Genomic DNA, 16,405 nt, shown 5'->3' with positions numbered 1-16,405 from the left:
ATAAACATATATCAATAATAGGGTTTTCACAAAGGCAGTAGCGGCCAATCCATATCCTTCGATCTCTATGCTATCGGTTTCTCTTCTGATATATGTAGTCGTCGTTTTCGCACATAAAAGTCACCACTCGATTGTCATAATTTTTCTATGCTTAAAGAAGAAGAGAAACGATGATCGTTGAAGCTACATGTACCAAGATAAAGGGCTTAAATCAAACCAGTACCCTTGATCTTGTCTTGCCAATGCGGCTGTAGCGATATTGAAATCAAATGGCTGTGAAGTTAACTGGCCGGTTATCGTTCTTTGTCGATCAATCTGCTTACCGAACTTCACACATTTCAGTTTTTTTATTTATTTTCTGTGTGGGATATTTTGTTCTCTAACATCAAAATTCCGGTCACTTTCTAGGCAATCTGCTATGCTTCTCCGCGGTTTCGCGTCTATGGGTGACTATAATTCATTCGGTTTCTGGGAAATTTTTATGTGTTGCTTGCGAGTTCCGTAGCTTTTTGCCCAGATATACGAACACCGCCAGGCATAGCTTATAAAATGGTTAAATTTCATCATACATCACTAAATTATTAGGAAGATAAAAAATGGGCCATTGGATTTCAAAAAGATATAAATGAGTTATTCAAATAATTAATTGATACTCGGTTTGTTAAGTGCAAAATAGATACTGATTTTTTAGTTGCAATTGAGTGATTTGATTATAAAATTTGATAAATTAAATGATTTGATTGTAGAATTTAATAAATTGAATGATTTGATTATAAAATTTGATAAATTTTGTAATTAATAAAGTTAATATTAATTTAGATCAAAATGATCAAAATTGTATTTTTTTGGGTAAAGGCATGAGATAAGCTGTTTAAAACGCAACAACCATGACTGGTTCTCATTCCGAGATTGATCCTCGTGCAACAAAGACAAAGCCATCTCCGGTGGAACTAACCACTAAACACACTTAAGAGTGCTTTGATCAGTCATTTTCATTAAGTAATCGGCTACTTTATTCCCATGTCGGTAAGGTGGACTTCAACTTATAAAATTGAAGGGGAAAAAATAGATTTTCAATAAAAAATGTATAGAAAATTTTAAAATATATGATAGTTTTAAATTTTTAGAGGCGGCCTCTCCTAAGTTTGAGCTCATCACTGCATAACGAGGAACATGCTAAAACTGTACAACCCTAATATTTTTCATCAACTCCACCATGGTTTTAAAATTATGAGCGACCTAAAAATATAATTAGACCATCAAAGTTGGGAAGGGCAATTGCCCCTCCTACCTATAACGTACATTTGTCCTGGTGGATCTAGAGAAGCCCCGAAGCTTGCTCTTGTCAACCGAAAAACGTGTTGCAATCTCTCTGTAACGGTGGCTTGGTATTCGACTGCTGAGAATACAAAACGAAGGGTTCCTTGTTAAGTTGGACTGTTGGAGTATACTTATTGATACATCCCAAAGCATTTTGCGTTCGGATTCTTAGTTTAAAATTTAAAATGAATGAACTCATGCTAGGACAGGTGGTGACTCGGAATTATTCTTTCTTTTGGAGATCCGTTCCTCATGTTTGGACATTCTTCCGTAACGTCTGTTGGTCTATTTACGATGGAAGAAGAACCGAATTCAGGTATGTGGCTTGGATTCCGATGATGAAACATATTGCTGAATTAATCTCTCATGACCGCATTCTCGATCCCCAACTGGTGGTGCGCGACTACGTTACAAATGATGAAAGTTGGAACATTCACCGCTTGAGACAAGCGTTAAATGAAGGGATTGTTCAGCGGATCATGGCGATACATCCTAAATGTGATTGTTATAAAAATTGACTGTTGCAAAATAAGGTATTAGTACTGATTGAATAATTAAAAATAATAAACAAAGAATTGATCAATTGTGTCGTGGTATTAACTATTACCATATAACCGAATTCGCCCCAATGAGTGTAATCGATATAATAGACGAATAAACCACTGAGATTGGTAAGACTCTAAATTTTTTATACACCAAAAAAAAATGGAATGGACTTTTGTGTACCATCTTCTCTCTAAACTTAAAATTAGAACTCAGAAAAGTCACGAAAATAATAAGAAGAAAGCTAGTGTTGAATTCAAAGTAAATATTTGCTTGAGAGAGATCAAATGAAAAAGACTTGCCGATTATTTATAAGCTAGATAGTGAGAGCAAAAACGTCATTACATTCAATAGCATTAAAAATGTTTTATTTCTGAGCATTAACAACAATGGTGTGGGTGAGGACTTTTTGACTTGGCGATGGGATCATACATGAACTTTTACGGTAAAATCTGCCTTCTGTGAGCTTCAGAGGTGTTCTCGGAACAATCAAAATAACACTTGATATCTTGCTTGGGATTTTATTTGTCCTTAGCGAGTGAGGCAATATTTGGTTCGTGCTTCGCAATCGTTTAATGACTAATCATAAGCACACCATACAAAGGCTTACGACAGATCATCATGCTGGTTTGTGTTGCGAAAGACGGCTATCGGATAGAGCAAAATCGCAACTGATAATTTGAGAAAATAAAAAATGAAGATAAAAGAGACACAAAGTTTACGTGGAAAACCCCTAAAATTTTAGGGTAAAAACCACGGGCAACGGTAGAAGAATTTCACTATGAGAAAATAGGAATTACAACCTCTCTCGATCTACCAAGGAGAAAACAATGATAATTCTCTCTAGATAAAAAGGAGAAAACAACTCTCAAGAAACTCTCTAAAATCTCTCTAGTATTGGAAGAAAGCTAGAATGCTTTGGGATAGTTTTGAAGCTAAATGAGCTAGGGTATTTATAGTTGAAACTTAAGGACTAATCTTATAAATACCCTAAAGTTTAGTGACTAAAGTTTGTAATTTACCCATTTAATTTTCAAACATTGTTGCACCTAATTTTGACATTGCAATATTAGGTGCCTAACTTGAACCAATTTTCTCCAAGCTTTGACATTTCAACAATCTCCCACTTGAAGATTTGATTGGAACAATCATATCTTCACACCATTCTTTCTACCTTGTACCATCATGTTGCTTACGTCTCTGACAGGCCACAAGAGGATCGACACCAAGTAAATTTATCAGTGTTGATTGCCTTCGTCATGAAATCTGCTATGTTGTCTTTGGTATGGATCTTCTGCATATCTACTGTCCCTTCTTCCACCTTTTCACGAATGAAATGGTACTGAACTCGTATGTGCTTTGTCCTTGAATGAAATGCTGGATTCCTTGCTAGATGCAAGGCGCTTTGACTGTCACAAAACAGAGAGACATACTCTTGATTGTGCCCAAGCTCCTCCAATAATATCTTCAACCAAATTGCTTCTTTACTGGCTTGTGTAGCTGCTACATATTCTGCTTCTGTTGTGGATGTAGCCACAACTGACTACAATTTTGAAACCCAGCTTACAGCTCCACCAGCAATTTTGAACACATATCCTGTTATAGATTTGCTTTTATCCAAATCCCCTGCATAGTCAGAATCTACATACCCATTGATTAGTAAGTTTGATCCTCCGTAACATAATGCAATATTTGAGGTCCCTTTGATGTATCTCAGGATCCTCTTTACTGTATTCCAATGCTCTTTGCCTGGATTCGCCATGTACCGACTAACCACTCCCACTGCTTGTGCAATGTCTGGTCTTGTGCATATCATAGCGAACATTAAACTTCCCACTGCTGATGCATACGGTACTCGAGACATCTCCATCCTCTCTTCTTCACTGCTAGGACTCATACTGGAGGATAATTTGAAGTTAATAGGAAGAGGGGTAGAAATTTGCTTACAATCTTGCATGTTGAATCGTGACAAGATCTTCTTCAAGTAATTCTTTTGTGAAAGCCAAATCTTCCTATTACTTCTGTCTCGGTGAATTTGCATCCCTAGAATCTTGTTTGTTGATCTCAAGTCCTTCATTTCAAATTCCCTAGCCAGTTGTGCCTTTAATTCTTCAATATGATCTTTGTTGGGTCCTGCAACCAACATGTCATCCACATACAACAACAATATAACAAAATCGTTATCACCAGACCTCTTGAAATAAGCACAAGGGTCTGCATTAAGTCTGTTGTATCCAAGACACATAATGAAGGAATCAAATCTCTTATACCAACACCTCGGCGCCTGCTTTAGACCATACAGAGATTTGTTCAACCTGCAAACCAAGTTCTTCTTTTCTTTTTCTTCAAAACCTTTAGGCGGAGCATGTAAATCTCTTCTTCAAGATTTCCATGAAGAAAAGCTGTTTTAACATCTAGCTGCTCTAGATGTAAGTTCAATGTAGCACACATTGCCAAGAGTACTCGAACTGTTGTTAGTCGAACCACAGGAGAAAAAATTTCATTGAAATCAATACATTCTTTTTGAGCATATCCTTTGACAACCAGTCTTGCACGGTACCTCTCCACTTGATCGTCAACATTTCGCTTGATTTTGAAGACCCATTTGTTACCAATTGGCTTCCTTCATTGTGGTAGTGGCACAAGGTCCCATGTATTAGTTTTATGAAGGGCTTCGATTTCTTCTTGCATTGCCATCATCCACAGTGAAGCATCTGAGCTGTTTATTGCCTCCTGGTATGTTGATGGCTCACCGTCCTCTGTTAAAAGGCAGTATGCAATATTACCTTCTATAACATAATCTGAGTGTCAATTGGGACGCCTTCTCATATGATCTGATTGACGAGTTGTTGGAGCTTCAGAACTCTCTGGTTCTTGTTCATCATGTGCTGGTTCTGCTTCAGAAGAATCTCCTTGTTCAACATCCTTTTCCACATGTATCTGTGTAGTCTCTGACTTTTCAGTGCTATCATTGTCTTCTTTTCTTTGTAGTTTATCTTCTACAAAGATAACATCCCTGCTGATGATCACTTTACGGGCAGTGGGATCCCACAAGCGATACTCTTTGACTCCATCAGCATACCCCAAGAATTTGCATTTCCTGGATTTTGGATCCAGCTTTGAGATTTCTTGGGAGTTGTACATCACGTACACAATACTTCCAAATACATGGAGGTTTGAATAATCAGCAGGTTTACCAGTCCACGTCTCCATTGGTGTCTTCAGCTCTATTGCAGTTGATGGAGCTCGATTCACCAAATAACAGGCGGTATTGACTGCTTCTGCCCAGAATTATTTTTCTAGGCATGCATCCCTCAACATTGCTCTTGTTCTTTCTAACAAGGTTCTGTTCATCCGCTCTGCCACTCCATTTTGTTGAGGAGTGTTCGCCACTGTGAACTGTCTTTTGATGCCTTCTTTCCTGCAAAAGTCATCAAATTCTTCGCTTGTGTATTCTCCTCCATTATCTGTTCTAAAACACTTGATCTTATTTACAGAATCAAGTTCCACCCGCACTTTGAAGTTTTTGAAAGTGGAAAACACATATGACTTCTTCTTAATAGGGTACACCCAACATCTCCTGGAGTAGTCATCAATAAATGGGACAAAGTATTTTGCTCCACCTAGGGATGTAACTGGTGCTTGCCATACTTCAGAGTGAACCAATTCTAGAAAAATTTTGCCTCTAGAATTTGATGTGTTGAATTTCAGCCGGTGCTGCTTACTTGTTATGCAATGCTCACACAAAGGAAGTGATACCTTTGTTAAGCCTGGAGGTAGCTTTTGCTTCATAAGGACTTTTATTCCTTGTTCTGACATGTGTCCAAGTTTCTGATGCCATAGCATTGCCGAATCTGAACTACATGAGGCAACAGAGGCTTCTGCTTCTACCAAAGTCTCTCCCTTCAGCATGTACAAGTTTGCAGTTATCTTTTCACCTTTCAGCACCACAAGCGCTCCACGGAACACCTTCATGATTCCTTTCCTTGTTTCAATCTTGCTTGCATTATTATCCAACAATCCGTAGGATAATAAATTTTTCTTCAGGCCTTTCACGTGCCGCACATCTCGAACAACTTTAATTGTTCCATCATACATCTTCAATTTGATGGTTCCCACGCCAACGATCTCTAAGGCATGATCATTGCAATTATAAACAGATCCTCCTGAGACAGGTTCATAATGATGGAACCATTCTCTTCTTGAGGTCATGTGATAAGTTGCTCCCGAATCAATGAGCCATATATCTGCAAATCGTTTTCTTCCTTCTACGGTGGTTGATGCTTCACAACATAGAGCATCTCCATCATCTGAAGTGTTTGCGGTATTGCCTTGTGGATTGGAGTTTTTATTTAGACTCCAACAATCCTTCTTCAAGTGACCCTTCTTTCCACAGTTGTAACACTTTAAATTCTTCTTGCTCCCCGACTTCGATCTACCATGTTTGTGACTGCTGCTTTGGCCACGTTCTGTTAATCTTCCTCTCATCGTTGTCATCGTTGTCAACGCTTCTGCTTGTTGCAGATTTACTTGTCTGTCTTCCTTGTTCTTGCGCCGATTTTCTTCTTATAGAACAGCAGCTGCAACATCATCGAAGACTAAACTGGTGACATTACTGTTTGTCAAATTGATGATGAGTTGATCGTATGAATCCGGTAGACTTTGAAGTAGAAGTTCAGCACGTTCTTGTTCTCCTATTTTACAGCTTAAGGATGTAAGCTGAGAAAATAATGTGTTCAGTGTATTTAAGTGCTCCGTCACTGAAGTAGATTCTGGCATACGGAGAGTGTACAATTTCCTCTTAAGGAAAATTTTATTGTGCAACGATGTGGCCTCGTACAGTTTTGTGAGATGATCCCATATCTCCTTAGCTCTCTTCTTCTCCTCGATGCTTGACAATACTTCATCTGCTAATGCTAGATGAAAGTTTGCCATAGCATTTCCATCCATCTCGTTCCATTTGATGTCATCTGTGAAATCCACCGGCCTTTCATTGATAGCCGCTAGACACCCGTCTTTCCTCAGGATGGCCTTCATCTTTAATTTCCACAATGAGAAATTTCTCCCATTGAACTTTTCAATATCAAATTTCGTTGCCATAGCTTCTATTACGGATAGCTCCCACTATTTCACTATCGTGAATAGTTCTCTGGAACCTTCAAAGAATGGGTAATACCTTCTTACTTTCTTATGTTGGAGGATCCACCTTTTGGTGGCAACCACAAAGACAATAAGCAGATATTACACACTCCAATCTGGCTCGGATACCAATTGTTGCGAAAGACGGCTATCGGATAGAGTAAAATCACAACTGATAATTTGAGAAAATAAAAAATGAAGATAAAAGAGACACAAAGTTTACGTGGAAAACCCCTAAAATTTTAGGGTAAAAACCACGGGCAACTGTAGAAGAATTTCACTATGAGAAAATAGGAATTACAACCTCTCTCGATCTACCAAGGAGAAAACAATGATAATTCTCTCTAGATAAAAAGGAGAAAACAACTCTCAAGAAACTCTCTAAAATCTCTCTAGTATTGGAAGAAAGCTAGAATGCTTTGGGATAGTTTTGAAGCTAAATGAGCTAGGGTATTTATAGTTGAAACTTAAGGACTAATCTTATAAATACCCTAAAGTTTAGTGACTAAAGTTTGTAATTTACCCATTTAATTTTCAAACATTGTTGCACTTAATTTTGACATTGTTGCACCTAATTTTGACATTGCAATATTAGGTGTCTAACTTGAACCAATTTTCTCCAAGCTTTGACATTTCAACAGTTTGTACGTAGAAATGAAGAAACAATCATTCATGTTCTTCGCGATTGTCCTAATATTCAAATGGTTTGATCTCAGTCGATCCAAACTCTCTTACCCAAGAATTCTTTTCTACACCTCTATTCGATTGGATAAAAACAAACCTTAATAAAAAAATTGATCCTTGATCGTATCGAATGCCATTAGACACACCTGTTTGGTATTGTTATGTGGAGAACTTAGAAACAACGTAAAAAGTTTATTATTAATGAGCAGGTATGGTCTTCATCGGACATCATTCTATCAACGTAGTCTTGAGCACTAGCGATCTGAAGCTCCCTCTTGGGACCAATTGTAGCTGTGGTAAGAGGACTCAATGGCAACCACCCAATGCTGACGTGTTAAAGCTCAACACCGATGGAACGATTAACCAAGGACCCATGGTGGCAACAGGCGGAGGAGTCCATCGAGATAACAATGTCGTTTGGTTAGCTAGTTTTCATCGAAACATCGGGAGGTTTTCGATTCTCCATGCCGAACTTATAAAAATTATGTGGGGGTGAACTTTTAAAATTTTAGGAAGTGACGAACTTATAAAATTCAAGGTGACGAAAATAGATTTCCAATAAAAATATATAAAAAATCTAAAATATATAGTAATTTTAAATTCTCAGTGGAGCGACTACCTGTTGGGGAAACCGGGTTATTTCCCACACGAACGTAGTTTTAAAATTGACCTAAAATGTCAAGATCAAAATCACCAAAGGTTGTATAGCGGACAAACCCGTCAATCTATTGAATATTGAAACACAATAAAAAAACCGAATAAAGAACAATAAAAGAGAGAACATACCAAATTTACGAGGTTCGACGAGAATATCGTCTACTCCTCGGGCACCACACCGGATGATAACTTCACTATCAACAAATATTACAACAATTGGAATTCTTTAGAATTCCCAAAGTGAGAGAATGAAGAAAACAAGAGGAAGAGAGAACTTATTTTAGGATGATTTCTAATGAAATACTTAAGCCTATTTATAGTTGAGTTTTAAGGACTAAACTTATAAATAACCTAATATTTTAGGGACCAAGGATAAAATTCCCATGTGCACAATTTCACCACCTACCAAAGATGAATTTCCAATAAGTTGGCTACCAACCAAGATGAAATTCTCATGTGCAAAGTTTGCTACCTACCAAAGATGAATTTTTCAACTTGCCAAATTTGACAATTTACAAGGCAAACGTAACACTACCTTCATCTATCCCCTTTAATCCATCCTTAGCATGAGGGTATCCAATGTCTTTTTTATCCAAAGACAAGGCTGGTTATGAAACTGAATAAGTACTCATTGTTTTGCGGCTTTACTTTTTTGTAATACATCGAGATCAAACATGGTTAAGAAGAATCCATGTCCCTATCTAGCAATGAAACGACCTCAGTCGGAGGGTTCTGGAAAACCACTGTTCCAATAGCTTGTCCCCTAGCTAACGCTGCCATTTTGTCAGCAACAGAATTTGCTTCGCGTTTAATACGACTTAGTTTTATCTGCCACCTCCGTTTCAATAAGGAGTGGATCATACTCATAACCGTCCAACTCCCATTCTCCGGCCGATTATGATGTATAACCTCCAATACTTGCGCACAATCAGATTCAAACTCAAGTTTTTTAAATCTAATATTCCATGCATAGACCAAGGCATCATGAATGACCCACAGCTCCGCCGCAAGGACCTTGCACACACCTAAACTACAGGCAAAACCCATGATCCAACCCCCTTGATCATCACGTAGAACACCCCCGGCCGATGTCATCTTTGCCACTCCACCAACGGCACCATCAGTATTTACTTTAATCCAACCCGCTAATGGCCGACACCACCCACCAGCAACGTGAGCGTTACCTTGAGACTGCTTACTACATTCCTCGCTCGCTATAATGTCGTTCCGAAGTCTAAAACTCTGAATTAGCAGGTCTTCATTCTCGACATAATCAGGTTGAAACATCAAATTACACCGGCTCTTCCATAGTTTCCAGCAAATGATTGCAAATAAAACATTCCAGTTGCTATTGATGAAAGAAAAATTGCCTTAGCCCTCAACATTCGCTAGGACCCATTCTTCATGAGGCATCCGTAGAAACAAGGAAAGTTTATCTTAGAAAATCATCCTACTACATATACTTCGAGCAAACCTGCAGCTGTGAAGAACATGACTTATGTCTTCATCCCCATCGTGGCACAACAAGCACCTCCCCGACGTTGCAAGATGGCGGCGACATCGTTCCACGTTAGTCAACAGTTTACCATGGAGAGTTAACCGAATGAAAGTTTTAATATGTTGTGGCACCTTGAGCTTCCACACGAGCTTCCATGGAAATTTAACCCGATTATAAGTTGATGAAGACAAAGCAAGGTAAGCTGATCGAACCGTAAAGGTACAACTTACCTCCCTTCCCCATTCTGGAATATCCAGACCAAAGCTCCGGTTCGGAGGGTAAACAGCAGTGATACGACAAAATATCCATTCAGGCACCCACGACCTTAACCAACACCAATCCCAATCTTCAAACGGTGTAGTCAATATACGCACCGGCGTTGGTGGCGGTGTTTTCGGAAGCAAGCTATGATCAGCGAGGGGTCCTATATCCTCCAGCCAAATATCATTCCAAAAATCAGTCCTCAAGCCATCACAAATATTTCAATCTATGTTTTATCGTATAGTCTCCCATATGCAGCTTAACCCCTTCCACAAACAAGAGCAACATGGTCGGCCGATAGTATTAGGAACATCTCCATTCCATTTATATTTGTGTTTTAAGTACCTTGATCCAGAGCTTATCGATACCATCAATAAGTTGTTTCCTAACCTTCATGAGAAAAGCTTTGTTCTACGTCCTCAAAGCCTTGAATCCTAACTTCCCTCATCAATTAGAAGTTGCATCATATCCCAGTTAACCATAGATATCTTCCTGGATTCATCATTCGCTCCACACACAAAACGCCGGATAAGTTGCTCCAACCTATTGAAAATCCCTTTGGGTAACCATGTGGATAGCGTAATAGGGAATCGCCTATAACACCGCTTTAGCCGAGGTAATTCGGTCTGCTAGGGATAGATTTTTAGCCGCCCATCCGGACAACAGCTTCTCCACCTTCTCAATGAGGTATTGATACGTTGCTTTAGTCACACGCCCATGTAAAAGAGGCACACTCAAATATTTTCCAAGGTTCTGAACTTCTTCAAATCCAAAACTCCGAGTAATTAAGTCCTTCAACACGGAATCACAATTCTTGGAAAAGTGGATTTGAGTCTTGGCAATACTAACCCGATGGCTGGAACACAAACAAAAACCCTCCATAACTTCTTTAACAACCTTCGATTGTTCTACTGATGCTCCGTACAAAGAACTAAATCATCCGCAAAAAATAAGTGGGAGATAACTGGACTGTTCTTCGACAAGAAGATTTACTTCCAATCGCCTCTAGCAACCCGTCGATTAATAGCATAAGATAATCTTTCCATACAAAGCATTAAAATATAGCGAGAGAGAGGGTCTCCTTGTCGGATTCCACGGGTCGGATTGAACCCCTCAGTCACATCACCATTCCAAAGAACCTGTGTGGATACAGAGGTAATGCAAAGCGTAATCCACCGGATAAGGGGGATGTGAGCCTAATCTCTTGAAATGTTTCCTCTATGAAGTCCCACTCGAGTCTATCATATGCCTTTTTCAGATACACTTTTATCTTCATCCACGCTTTCTTGCCAGTTTTAAGACGCATTGAATGGATAACCTCCTAGCAAGTATGATGTTATCAGTTATATTCCTTCCAGGAACAAAACTAGATTGACTCTTCGACACCCATTCAGGCAGCAAAGGCTTCAGCCGGTTAACTAGTTTAGTAATAACTTTGAAAGGCACTGTACAAAGACTGATGGGTCTAAATTGGGAGATCTTCTCGGGTACCTCAACTTTAGGGATAATGACCAAGAGCATTCTATTAGTCCAATCTGGTAAAGCACCATTCTCAAAAAAGCATTTCACAAAATGGACCGGGTTCTATCCAACAATGTCCCAGTTCCTTTGGAAAAACCTGCTTGAAATCCATAAATTCCCAGAGCTTTCATCAGATCCATCATAAACAAAGTTTGGCTTATCTCTTCAGAAGTAACAGTCTGAGTCAGAACCTTGAGTCGATTTGGCTCAAGATGATTGAATCCCCCTAAGAATTCAGCTCTAGTAGGCTGGCGAGATGCAAAGGAGAATAATTCACTATAAAATTGAGTCACATGCCTCTGCAACACAGCTTGATCCTCACACCAGGTACCATCATCAAGATTAAGCATACGAATAGCATTTCACTGTATTCTATTAATAGTTAAGGCATGGAAAAATTTGGTATTCCTGTCTCCCTTTGCAATTCACATGCTTCTTGATTTTTAATGTCATAATATCTCCTCATGATTTTTTATTTTTGGTGTCAAAATCCTTCTTAAGAGAGCATAGAGATCCAATAAAAACTCGGAGTTGGATCGCTCTAAAGCAATCTCAATACCACAAATCCTTGTAAGAAGAATTGTCTTACGTCTCCCACTATGACCAAAAACTTTAGAATTCTAGCGTCGACACTTCTCTTGTATCTCAATCAGATTTTCGAACACAAGAGCATTTCGATTCCAAGAGTTCGCCATAAAACTTCCAAATTTCGGGTGCTCATTCCAAGCTGCAAAAAACCTAAAAGACCGGTTATGCTGAACTGATTTAGGCACCTCAGTAGATTGACATATAGGTCTATGATCCGAACCCAACTTTTGCGGATGAATTACTTCAGAGTAGCTAAAATAATTAAACCAATGATTGTTGCAAAGGCACCTATCAAGTATGTGGCTGAGATTTCTACGCTGTCATGTATAATGTGGCCCATTGAAACCCATGTCAACTAAACCAGAACAGAACATGAACTCGCAAAAGTGTGAACAACCACCTGGTCTTCTATGAGAACCCCCAATCCTCTCATGAGATCCACTAATAGCATTAAAATCATCACCTAGCGCCCACGACTTATCATTGTCTAGCTCAAGAGCACCCAATTGACTCAAGACATTTCTACGAATACTTGCAACTGGACTAACATAGACTTATCAGGAAACTTTTTAAACTTCCAGTCTCCACACATAATCTATGAAAAAATTAGTTTGAAGCCACAAGGAAATCTAAAGAAATAGTGTCTCTCCACATCACCCAAATACCACTTGAGAACCCATTCGCTTCAACTCGAAAAAAATGGTCAAATCCGGATTTACGAAAGAAACCCTCCGCCTTAGCTCCACTAACCGAGGCTCAAAAATAGAAAAAATATCTGGTCTCTGAATCTGAACTAACAATTTAAAATAATGGTGAAAAGAAAGGTCAAGTGTGCCTTGAGAGTTCCAAAAAATGATTTTAACCATTACAAGGGTGGACAAAAGAGCTAACCGAACTCAAAGCTGCCGAGGGCCCTGCGGCTCCCCTTCGAAAGTGACATTCTCCCTCCACTACACTTCCTGACCGATTTGGCCACCCATATCATTAGGATTAAAGCCCCCCAAATCCAACCTAGCCTCGGCTTGATTAAGGTCATTCGTCACCGACTCAACCCAATCCGCAAGCATTGCCTTGGGTGGACCTCACTCTTCTTTTTTCCTTATCCCGACCCTTTTCTTAGCAACACTTTTAGATAAAAACATATTCCTCGCCTCCGATTTTGATGAAAGACCATGGCTAATTTTTTACGTAAATATGTCATTCCGTTCACGTAGAGCTTCCCTCCAATCCTCATCAACAATTTGAATGGTCGTATGATTCCTCGCAGTAAGATCTGAATGCACTTATACTACCTTTTCCTTCGAGGCAATCACAATGACCTCCTTATTCCCTTGTCCCTCCACTAAGTCCGTACTTCCAATTCGATTAAAATCAGAAGACTTCAAAGGAACAACTCTACTGCTCGACGGATCGGTAGGCAGATGGTTAACCACCTCTAACTTTTGGTTTTATTCCACGACCTCCTTAGCTTTATTTACGACGTTGGTGTCCGTTCTAATCTGTTGAACCTCACTGTCATTAGCCATTACAACCGTAAATCGGATACCACCAGTCTGATTCTCCTTATTATTCATTGCTTGTTCCGATTCTTCCAACTTCTTGCTGGTCTCAGCCTACTCTTCATCTCCTAAAGTAGCCAACGTTTCAAAACGAGATCCCACACCACTAGCATGGTTTCTACCTGTGCCCTCTGTTAGATTTGGCTTAAAATTAAGTTGACAAGTTGGAAATTTCATCTTGGTTGGTAGCCAAACTTTGAACATGAGAATTTCATATTTGGCGGCTAAGTTGTACACATTGAAAAATTCTTTGGTAGGTGGCCAACTTTTTTTTCATGTTTAATCCCTAAAATATTAGGTTATTTATAAGTTTAGTCCTTAAAACTCAACTATAAATAGGTCTAAGTATTTCATTAGAAATATCCCAAAACAAGTTCTCTATTTCTCTTGGATTCTTCATTCTCCCACTTTGGGAATTCTAAAGAATTTCATTTGTTGTAAAATTGGCGATATAGTGGAGTTATCATCCGGTGTGGTGCCCGAGGAGTAGACGATATTCTCGTCGAACCTCGTAAATTGGGTGTGTTCTCTCCTTTATTGTTTTTTATTCGATTTTTTCCATTGTGTTTCAATATTCAATAGTTTGACAGATTTATCCGTTGTGCAACCTTTGGTGGTTTTGATCTTGACATTTTAGGTCAATTTTGAAACTACGTTCGTGTGGGAAATAACCCGATTTCCCCAATAATTAGCATCAGAGCTTCGGTTGAGGTTATCCTGGTGGTTCCGTTACTGAAAAGATACAGTTCGTGTTATTGAATATTGTTCATTGGAATTAAAATGCCAAAATACGGATCAGTTGAGACATCAAGCTCTTCATCCGGACCGGTGAGGAGGATGATGTCAAATGCAAATTTCTCGGTGGAGTTGTTCGATGGATCCGATCATTTTGGCATGTGGTAAGACGAGGTATTATACGCTTTATTCCAACAAGGTCTAGACATCGCCATTGAGAAAGAAAAGCCCGAATATATGGAGGAAAAAGAATGGGGAACAATCAATCGTTTGGCGTGCAGCACGATTCGATCTTGTCTTTCTAGGGAGCAGAAGTATGGCTACAAGAACGAGACTTCTGCAAGTAAGATGTGGAAAATATTGGAGGAAAAATTTCTAAAGAAAAGTTCTCAAAATCGCCTCCACATGAAGAAAATATTGTTCAGATTTGATTATCAACCATGCACCAGTATGAATGAACACATCACTGCGTTCAATGAGCTAGTGGCAGACTTATTGGGTATGGATGAAACCTTCAAAGATGAAGATTTGGCCTTGATGTTGTTGTCATCTCTTCCAGATGAATTTGAGCACCTTGAGGCAAAGTTACTTTATGGTAAGGATAATGTTACCCTTAAAGATGTAACTGTTGCTTTGTATAGTTATGAGCTCAGGAATAAAACCAAGAAAGAGAGCAAGTACGAAGCAGCGGAGGCCATGGTGGCAAGAGGTTGCTCGAAAAGTCAAAAGCCAAAGTGGAGAGGGAGATCAAAGTCGAAGTCCAGACTGAGAAAAGATGAATGTGCCTTTTGTCATGAGAAAGGCCATTGGAAGAAAGATTGTCCGAAGCTGAAGAAGAAAGGAAAAGCTGCCCCAGATGCATGTGTTGCAGAGCATGATGCAAATGACTCTGACATATCATTGGTTACTTCATCAACAACATTCCATTCAGATGAATGGATATTAGATTCGGGTTGCACCTATCATATGTCCCCTAATCGGGGAGTGGTTCTCTGGTTTAGTAGAACTAAATGCAGGAGTTGTTTATATGGGTAATGACAATACTTGTAAAACTGTTGGGATAGGTTCAATTCGATTGAAGAATCAAGATAGATCAACCAGAGTTCTGATAGATGTCTGATACGTGCCCATTTTGAAGAAAAATCTCATCCGTTGGGAGCCTTGGAATCCAAAGGCTCAGTAGTCACTATGAGAGATGGAGTTTTAAAAGTCACATATGGCGCACTTGTGATGAAGAAGGGCATCAGGAAAAATAATTTGTATTACTATCAAGGTAGTACAATTATTGGAGCAGTTGCAACAGCTTCCGGAGGTGTTGAATTGGACGCAACCCAGTTGTGGCATATGCGGTTGGGACATGCTGGAGAGAAATCCTTGCAAATTCTGGCAAAGAAATGATTGTTGAAAGGTGCAAAAGCTTGTAAATTGAACTTTTGCGAGCATTGTGTTCTGGGAAAGCAGAAGAGAGTGAAGTTTGGTACCACTATACATAATACAAAAGGTATTGTGGATTATATTCACTCAAATGTATGGGGTCCTTCAAAGACATCGTCTTTGAGAGGAAACCATTATTTTGTAACTTTTGTTGATGACCTTTCCAGAAGAGTTTAGGTGTATCCGATGAAGTCTAAAGATGAAGTGCTTCGAATTTTCCTGAAATGGAAAAATATGATCGAGAACCAGACTGGTAGAAAGATCAAACGTCTTAGGACGAACAATGAAGGGGAATATAAAAGTGTCCAATTCTTTGACGTTTGCCATGAGTATGGTATTGTTCGACACTTCACTGTTAGAAATACACCACAACAGAATGGGGTGGCAGAGCGTATGAATCGAACACTATTGGAAAAAGTTCGATGTATGTTGTCTAATGCTAGGTTAGGCAAGACATTTTAGGCTG

The 16,405-nt window shown here is 39.1% G+C and overlaps 1 long non-coding RNA gene and 1 other non-coding gene across 2 annotated transcripts; both read left to right on the top strand.

Moving 5' to 3' along the window:
- The first annotated feature begins 185 nt into the window (after positions 1 to 185).
- On the top strand, positions 186 to 6,220 carry LOC120183463. Its single transcript, XR_005521946.1, has 3 exons — positions 186 to 341; positions 3,911 to 3,920; positions 6,209 to 6,220. It is a non-coding gene; the product is annotated as an uncharacterized LOC120183463 (long non-coding RNA).
- Positions 246 to 339, top strand: LOC120183497. Its single transcript, XR_005521950.1, has one exon. It is a non-coding gene; the product is annotated as a small nucleolar RNA snoR109 (small nucleolar RNA).
- Positions 6,221 to 16,405: the final 10,185 nt, after the last annotated feature.

Source organism: Hibiscus syriacus, unplaced genomic scaffold (genome assembly GCF_006381635.1).
Source record: "Hibiscus syriacus cultivar Baekdansim isolate YM2019G1 unplaced genomic scaffold, ASM638163v2 tig00112762_pilon, whole genome shotgun sequence".
Lineage (NCBI taxonomy): Eukaryota > Viridiplantae > Streptophyta > Magnoliopsida > Malvales > Malvaceae > Hibiscus > Hibiscus syriacus.
This window is presented reverse-complemented; position numbering and strand designations above follow the sequence as displayed.